This window comes from Bacillus rossius, chromosome 6 (assembly GCF_032445375.1).
Source record: "Bacillus rossius redtenbacheri isolate Brsri chromosome 6, Brsri_v3, whole genome shotgun sequence".
Taxonomy (NCBI): Eukaryota; Metazoa; Arthropoda; class Insecta; order Phasmatodea; family Bacillidae; genus Bacillus; species Bacillus rossius.
In genome coordinates this window covers 35,040,681-35,050,880 of record NC_086334.1, presented here as the reverse complement: position 1 = coordinate 35,050,880, position 10,200 = coordinate 35,040,681, and positions in this window count along the sequence as shown.

The window sequence follows — 10,200 nt, the reverse complement described above, 5'->3', positions numbered from 1 at the left end:
CAGATTTATATTTTAGGTGGACAATATTCTGTAAAAGTGTCCTATTTTGGTAAAAGCTACATGAAAATATGTACAAAAAAATTGTGGTTTCCAAAATTGCGTGAAAGTTTAAAATGTTTCCTATATTATTATGAAATAAAAATTCAGGTTTAAATGTGGGCTATTACATTAACTGAAAGTGAAGGAGGCCAGTATCAAGTATTCATGATGATTAGAAGAGATGCATCACAAAGAACTAAAGCAATAGAACAACTCCAGCTTTACTGTTAAATGGTTTCTTTTAGGAATAAAATTTTGCGTAAGTTACATATTTGGTACGAAATTAATTTTATTCTTATAATAAATTTTTTTTTATCTATAATTACACCAACGAAAACTCAAAAGCCAATTTTCAGTTAACATGATGGCTATCTTGCCATTCTGAACTAGTGCAAAAATTGTTACAAGAATTTGAGCCTGATCACAATACATATTTTATTATTTTTTAAATGTGCCATTTCCACGCAAGTTTGCACTTAAATTTCACACATAAAATATTCTCTCTTTGCTATTTTAATTTGTGTTTGCCAGCAAAAACTAGGTTACATGAAGAGTGAAGCATAGTTTATTTTCTCCTATGTGAAAATATAAATATTTCTGATGGAATCTCTGCCTATTATTGAACACACCATTTCACACAAAAAAGTTAAGCTAGTGATTTACTAAACAATATATGCAGACAACGTTATGCACTGTTGGCAGTCAGTGCTGCTATATTTTCATTTAAAACTGCCATCTTAACTGACTGATGTGCTGACACGTAGATGCATAAAACAAAACACATTTTTCTATAGTGACCTAATATGCTGAACTAATTTTAAAAATTAGGCTTACTAACAGTTATATTTTTTATACTCACATTAATTTAAATAAATGCATACATGCAGATATTACATAAATATTATGTTACTGAATATTAGCACAGCTTTACAAAATTTTAGAAAAAATATAAAATTTGGGTGTGAATAATAATGTCTGCAAAAATTAAATTTTAACACTAAGCACTACCCAACATTCTGTCAATAGTTTATAGGAGTTTCATAAAAGTTCTAAAAAATAAAAGAAATCCCGCTTGGCAAAAGTAAAATTACAAAAATATTCAATTTTTAGTGCATAAATTTTAATTTAAACTACTAAATTATTTTGACTGCTAGTATCATTTTATTGTGATTTAGTTTCAATTTAACATGGCTTTTTGCAACATAAAAACCATATTTTGCTTACCATCTTCATAATTAACTAAAAATCCAGATGGATGTATTAACATTCAGCTGAAAATTAAAAGTGAGATTTACTGCGAAGAGTCTAAAAAATATACCTACCTAAAATAATTTAAATATACTATATCAAATGTCAGTTAAAAAAATCAATTTGCATATGTATTTGGATAAAAAAACTGTTGTTATTTTACAAATGTAATTATAATTGATTTTTAATTTAAAAAAAAACACTTAACCCTGACTAATCAAACTAAACTATAAAATTTAATAAAGGATCCTACTAAATACACTTGATACCCTGGTAAGATCTGATTAATCAAAAAATTTGGTAAAATAAAAATCCTTATAAATTAAAAACAGAATGGTCAATAATTTCAATAGTAAAAACTCCCGAATAATAGAAAAACTCCTGCTTTATTGGTTAAAATTCCTATGTGAATGTATTGACAAATCGACTTTGACAATCATATTAAAACATTAAGATACAATGTCAAAGTTTTGTTACCAAGGAAAAAATCTTATAAGCTTCGATCAACTGTAATGTTGTGGCTTAACTTTCAAACTATCTAAACAAAGAATGTCAAGTAATTTTTTGAAAGTATGGTTATGCTCCTACAATAAATACAGACTTAATTAACACTCATTTTTTTGTAAAGGTTTACCACAGATAGTGTTGAATTTATTATTTTTTTAAAATTAATCCTTAGCACGCAATTCTTCGGATAAAAACAAAGGTGAAAAACATTAGGAAAAATACATCGCATCTCTTGAAACCTTTATTTTAACTTTTTTTTATAATTACGACTGTAGTATTCAAAAACAAACACTGCTGCAAAAACATAAAAATTTTGATTAATAAAGCTAGACTGCTCTACATACACTCTATACACACACTATGCAGGTAATACAAATTTATCCAACATGTAATTAATAAATTGAGGATCATAAGTATTGAACACACATCATAAGGGCTTTAAAAGTATTTTTGTGGTTTGCTTTATAAATAAATTATTTTACTAATTTCATGTGACATAAAATTATGTATAGCTACAATGATTAACACATTCATTGAAAGAGGAGCTTTAGGTAAATTCAATTATGTATGCATGAAAATAGAAAAGGTAACTGTTGTGAGCCTTACAGATATTTAATTACATTCCCCTGAAATTATTGCTCTGGGTACTTTGGTGCAAAAAAATTAATTTCTTTAAAACATCTCAATGTAGAGTGTACTGTTAATAGGCTGTGTAAGTTTACAAGAGAATTTTGTTTTAAAAGGAATTAGAGTATAATCACTGTGATATTTATTATATTTATAATTTTGGTATCATAATTTTATTATTAATGAAAGTATTATGATTGAAATATTGTAATGAATAAAATAGTAAACAAATAAATTTTGTGAAGAAAAAAAAGTTTTATTGATACAAACAATGTTACCTGCATGGACTAGAATTAATCTGAATTAAGTTTAATGAGTTAGAAATAAAAAATTGTATGTACTAACAAAATTGTCAATGTAACCATTCAAAAAACTATCTTTAACATCTTAATTTAAAACAAATAAATATTTGACTGAATTAATACAGTCATCTTCTCTATTCTGAGACTATTACTAATTCAGCTGAAAAAATTCCCTGACTTTTCCAGGTTTTTTTGACCAGTCAAAATCATCGGCAAAATTAATTTAAAAATAAGGCCCGTTGTAAACAACACATAAATGCAGACAAATCATGCTAAATATTTATTTCTAACAAAGAAAATTAAAAAGAGAAACAAATGCACAGTGTAGGCCTAGTTAAAATTCCAATATTAATTAAAATTTAAAGCAAAAATTGAGATATATTCAGGCCTAGGTACATACCTATTCAAGCTGCTGGTACTTGCATTTTTTGTAGCATATCACACAACACAAACAAATTCTTCAACTTGACACTTTATTATTTAACACCCTCAAAAATTGAAAGTTCAAAAAATTATGTACATAAAAAACACACACTAAATTAACCTTTCAAATTTCTTTTTATAAAGTCCATTTTTGCATTGATGGCATCAACTTCCTTCTTGATATCTTCTACCAGTTTCAATTTTTTTGTTTCCAACAATTCTAGTTCCTTTACTTGTCGCTTTTTGGTTTGGTGTTTATCATGTTAAATTTTGTCCAGCTCTTGCTGTGTCTGCAGAGCCTCAAGGTATTTTGCATGGGAATTCCTAACAAACTGCATCATTGATTTTGTTATTTTTACATGCTCAACCCCACCTGCTAAGGTAACTGCATTGTGCACATGTCTTAATGCCACAAGGCTGTGTTCTTTTTGATTTTCAATCAAACAGTCACCATTAACCGAAAATCCTCTCTCTAAACTAGCATTTCCATGAGAAATTATCAGTAGAAATTTAACAAAATTAACTACTTGGCTTGAAACATTGTGTGAACTAAACAACTTCATCCAATGATGATCGAGGCGAGAATGTTTTTCAAATGCAGTCATGCATCCAATCACTTCTTCTGACTCTAGAAGAAGATGTAATTCACGCTGAATGCTGTCTGCTTGCACACCAGATAACCAATTGTGTTTCACCAATATTTCCAAGCATGATGCCAAATTTTTCTTGAATAGAACAGATTTAGTAGCAACAGCAGGATCAAGAAATGTCAGTGCCTCAGTTAGTCTTGTCCAACAATTTTGTGGTACATTGAGTTAGAGCTTGGCGACAACATTGCTTGAATTCCAAAATCTGAAGTTCTTTCACTCCTTTTGCTTTTTGTAATGCATCTCTTACAGCAAAACCAACATCAACATTTTTTGCATGTAGCAAGTTATCTGTGCTCAAAATAAGTTTGCCTGGTGAAAGAAAATTCTTCTTAATGACATCTTCCTTAACAAAACGTACCATCAATGTGTGTACCAATGAGTAGAGAGCAGAATGAATAAATGGCGCCACTGGAGATTCTGTCTGAAACTGTCTCAAGAAAGGTTCTAACAAACCTGCAAGAGAATAAAAGAATGAAAGTTTTGCTCCAAACAGGTTGTCTTTGACACATCTTGAAACAACAGAAAAACTTCATTCTGTCTAGTATATGCTTTCTTATCCCGCACTGCACACTCCACAAATTTTGACAAACAAGGTAGAATTTCAATAGCTCGAAGTGCAACTTTGCTGTTCTCTACCCAATGAATAGAACAAAATTTCATAGGAAATATTCTTGTATCTGTGTATTGTATATAATCTGTTCTTCGTGCAGGTACATTTTTGAATAAGTTGTAGACTGCTCTCAAAAATTCAACTATCTCCCACTTAGTTTCATGTATAGCTGCTTTAAAAGCACAATAGACAGTGTGTAAACCACAAGATCCTATATCTAGTAATGTTGGTTTACTAGGGTCACCACCTTTTAAGTCAAACAACAAATCTTTCAAAAATCTATGATTGACATTTGGGCTATCCATTCACACTTGTATAAGTTTACTTAAATTTATATCAGACAGAGAGCTTTTAAAGTGGATAAGCAAATCAGCAGCTGTTGTATGACCAAGAAATGCAGACGTAAAGTACTGTGATGAAACTTCATTTTTTTCAGAGTCCCAAAATCTTACGAAAAGGTCCATCTGCTGCTTTTGAGCCACCTTTTTTAGACTCTCGTCAAACCCTACAACCACATAGTTGCAATCTGAAATCAATTTCACCAGCTGTGTTTTGAAATAAGGCCCTAACCCATGTACTATTGACATTGTATATGCAACTTTAGTCCTCTTAAGTTGAACTTTCTTGGCTATTTCAGCACTTCTAGAACCACTCTTAAATGAATTATGTTCTGTCACAGAATGCAAACACCAATAATATATTTCAGACTTGGTTATGCTATCATTTAATAGAAAAACATTCAAAGTTTTCTTAGGCATATCAGTCACTGGACTTGGACTAACAGGTTCAGTGGCATCCGTTGGGTACTTACTAACCGAAGCTTCAGATGTGCTTTGTCCATGTTTTAATAGAACGTCTATTTCCAGACACTTCTTACGGTTTGCAGCTGCTTCTTTGTGTTTTTTTCCATTCATATGGCTTATCACGGCTTATTTTCCCATATTGCTTAGGCTGAACTTAATCATGCAATAACAACACCGGGCTGAAAATTTATTTGACTCGTCTTCAAGTAATCATTGTGAAAAATCTTCACACGTAAGCCATTTATAATTAAAGCTAGTTTTTTTTTTGTTTGGAGCACGACATGACGAAAACTTGTCAATTTGTCTTTACAAATAAATATTTACGTACCACAACTAAAATGTTTGTCAGCCTTAATCAACATATTTACGTACCAAAACTAAAAACACTTACCAGCCTTCATTGATGTATCCTGCCATTTTTACACAAAAACAAATAATGAAATGCAGTTCTTAAGGATTAATGTATGCACATACACTAACTTGTTTTATTCACAATCATAAAAAAAAGATGCCACAAGAAAGTTTTACAACAAAAACTATCCATTTAACTGTAACAAGCCATGCGCAGATGGTTATATGCAAGGCCTAATAATCATGCAAACAACAGAACTGAATAACGGATTTACAAACCATAAAATAATAGCGAGACAGGTGCACCAACTTAATGTATGAAAGCCGCAAAATGTTACGAGACAACATGAGGTCTCGAAAACACAAATTCAACATAAATCCCACCTTTCATTTTCTATTTTACTAGTAATATTTTAAAAAAAATTCCTGTTTCAACGAAAAATTTCCAGATTTTTGATGAAATTCCCTGACTTTCCCTGATTTTTCCCTGTAGCTACAAAATTCCCTGACATTTCCAGGTTTCCAGGTTTTCCAGGTCGAGTGGCCACCCTGTATTATGGGTGCACGGGTTGCATATTTTTGTGTCAAGAAGTCAGCACTTTACCGCATTTACCTTTTTAAGCTCAACTTACAGGAAATAGTGGCACTAAAGTACATACTGAACATAGTATCTCATGATGGTTTTTGAATCACTATCACAGTGCTAACTGCATAATAGCCTACGGTCCCTACCTACAGTATTAAGATCTACAAAGGAATTTTACAAAAATGTGTTTCCATGTAATTTAGCCATTTGAATTTTTCTTACAAACATTTTTTTTAAGCAACTAGTAACTATGGATAAAAAAAATTAACACTCATATTATATTATGAAGCACAAGGAAACTAAAATATGTTTGTTCAGTTGCATTACAGTTAACGCCTTTCAATTTAGGATGTTAATTTGGAACATTGAAATGAAAACAATTTTTCACACTATCATTTATATTGTTATTTTAAATATTAAATTTTGTTATTGCCTCTTTTTACTATACTCCAAGTACAAGAATATTCAAAGTGTATGTACGATTATATTGTGCTTATGCTTGGTGAGTGAACTAGCAGGTTCGTAACATTTAATTTACGGTAACTATGGTGCATATATGTGGAAGTTATTGTGCTTCTGAAGTAACTACCGTCTTTTCTCGCATAATTGTCGCATATTTTATTCTAAAATTAAGTTTGAAAAGTAGGGGTGCAACGATTATGCGGAAAAAAAAATTGTTAGGTAAAGTTATTCATAATAAAAACCTGTTCATGGAAAGTACATTTATTAAAAAAAAAAAAAAAAAAAAAGTGGAGTATACAAGATAAATAGAAAACCCAAACTGTAACGCGAACGCAGGCCACTTGAATCTGCGACATGAACTAACGCGTAACTATTGCCGTAGTACACATTTACCACGAAAGAATGAGGGCCATAAAATGTAGTTAACTCGGCACTCGACAGAGAGTGCGCGCTGCATGCAATCGGCGAGATATCGATATTTCACTACATGCGCGCGCTCTGTACGGGAAGCAACATAACCAAACATGAATGATGCCAACTAGCGCTGGCTACATGTTCATAAGTGGTACGCCGTGGCGACGCAGACGATCAGATAAAGGAAATAACGTTTAAAAAGTATTTAAAAGAAAATTTACACGTCAGAAAACTTCATATTTCCGTTAATTAAATAAGTAAGTGGTAATGTCCGAATAAATATTAGATTTCAACTTTAAAATACAGTGTTTTATATGGAAAAGATACCTACACAAAGCGCTCGCTCTGCATCTAATAGCGGGACCAAAAACATCATTTGACGTTTAAGTGAGAAGTTTTTTATCCCTATTTTGACGGCAAAAAATATATGTGCGACGATTATGCGATAAAAGAGGGTACATTTTATGGTAACTATTCTGTTTTTGCAGTAACTATGGAGCTTCGTCCATGTTTATTTGTCAATCATTGTTGGTTTGTCTTCACTTCACATGCGCCATTATTACTTTTAGCTAGACGGATGGTAAAATAGAAATTTATTTCTTTTCAATGAAGCACTTTATAAATAATAACTATGTGGATATTCCAAGCCAATTTCAAAAAACCGTTGTTACTGCAGCGAATTCTACAAAATTTTGAGCATGGCGCTTGCATAGATGTTGCATTTTATGTTTTTGTAGTACAGGTTTACGTAAACAAAACTATGACGATGTGCTACATGACCACAAAAACTTCCAGCCAAAAATGAAAATCACAAATACAGTACGAGATTATGTAAAATTATAAGGTTGCCGCCTAAGTCACCCGTTGAAAAATGATGAACGTAAGAAACACTTTGATTTAATATACAAAAAATTTTTATTAAAAATTAAATCTCTTTTAAAAATGTGGAAATGAAAATTATTTCCGATATTAATGTGCTATTTTCCGATAATTTTAGCAACAAGAAATTAAGTGATGACAAAAGCGATTATAATATAAATATTCAAAAGGGTATTACCTATTACTACAAAAAGTAAATCTGCCAAAAAAACTTTCAGGCATATGACCAAACATATATACATAAAAGACAAAAATACCAATGTTTTTTTTAAATAAAAATGTAAAATTCAAAGATATAAATAAATTTAAAAATAAAAAAAAATTTTGAAAGGACATAAGTACAAAATGCAAAATATCGAAAGATTTCCATTGACGGGGAAACTTCCAAAAAGGTAACGATTTTCACAGTTTTTCATTTAGAGCTAAACTTTTTGAGATACAAGTGTTTTTAGTAATTATAAGCATAGTTATTCATAAGGTGGCGAAGACACTCATTAAAAAATTAGGAATACAGTACACTCCCGATTATCCGCGAAATTAAGTGGCAGGGCCACTGCGGATAGTGAAAATTGCGGATAATCTGCAAAAAAGCCGAACATGGGAAACAAAATAGGAAACATTAATGTCAAAATATAAATCTAAACATTATTTTATGTTCAGTAAAAAATACAATTAACAGTAAAAAATTTTAAATGATGCTAAAATTTTAGTATTTTACTGAATAATTAACATACAATACATTTCAGTAATGTAAACATAAAAGTGCTCAACCATACGACTAGAAACAAAGTGCGACAAGGACAAAAATAGCAACGCATGCCAGCCTACTGCGTGAGTTCCGAGAAGGCCTGTGGCGTTTTACTGTATACTGCACACAAAACACTCGTCAGTAGAGTTCAAATTTGCTCACTTGTAATAAAATACAGATTTATAAATGTGCTGTATTTTTTCGTAGCATGCGCGGATAATCCGCATCGCGGATCATTCGCCCGCGGATAATACGGAGTTTACTGTATAAAAAACATTTACATTTAATAATTAAGGCGTGTTCCACTTATGTAGCTGTAGCCTATTTATAATGTTACTATATTGTTACACTTCAATTTTCTGTTTTATACACATGTCTATGGAGAAGGCTAATATTTGTGATTCGTGATAGGATTGTCTCCAATATTAACATTTCTCTTTTGCGTTACAGAGTCAGAGAGTCAGTGATGAGCGTAACTACATATGGGATTACTATAAACATGTATATAAAATTAATAATTTAATAAAATAACAGAAAAATTGTAAATAATAATGAAAAAAATAATCAACATTCCAAATGTTTATTCTAATTTACTGTCTATGATAAGTCAGTGAGTGACTGCAATGCTACTTAAGTTCGCCACTGCCCTTCCTCGAGGATATGCCACTACCCATCCTCGAGGATATGCCACTACCCATCCTCGAGGGTACGCCACTGCCCTTCCTCGAGAATATGCCACTGCCCTTCCTCGAGGGTACACCACTGCGCTTCCTCGTGGGCATGCCACTGCCCTTCCTCGAGGGTACACCACTGTGCTTTTTCGAGGGTACACCACTGTGCTTTTTCGAGGGTACACCACTGTGCTTTTTCGAGGGTACACCACTGCCCTTCTTCGAGGGTACGCCACTGCCCTTCTTTGTGGGTTCACCACTGCCTTTCTTCGTGGGTACGCCACAGCCCTTCTTCCAGGTTACGCCACTGTCCTTCCTCGAGGGTACGCCACTGCCCTTCCTCAATAGTACACCACTGCCCTTTTCGAGGGTATGCCACTGCCCTTCTTCGTGGGTACTTCACGGCCCTTCCTTGAGGGTACGCCACTTTCCTTCTTCGTGGGTACTTCATGGCCCTTCTTTAAGGTTACGCCACTTCCCTTCCTTGAGGGTACGCTACTGCCCTTCTTCAAGGGTACGCCTCTGCCTTTCTACGAGGGTACGCCATTCCATGCTTCATGAGTTTTACGTTCTGAATAAAAATTAATAAACTAACTTTAATTCTGCATGCAAATAATTAAAATAAATAAAATAATAAAAGGTTGGAGTGATATAAATACGGTTGGTAAAGTTTTTAATTAAAAATTAAATAAATACACATAAATAAGGAATTAAATATACATTAATATAAATCTGTGTAACAAATTTATTGGGATAAATTAAATTAAAAATGAAAATCAATAAACACACTGAATAATTTATAATGTAATAGTTTATAATGCAAATAAATAATACTGGAACATAACCTCACGTATATAAATAAACTTGAAAAAAATTAATA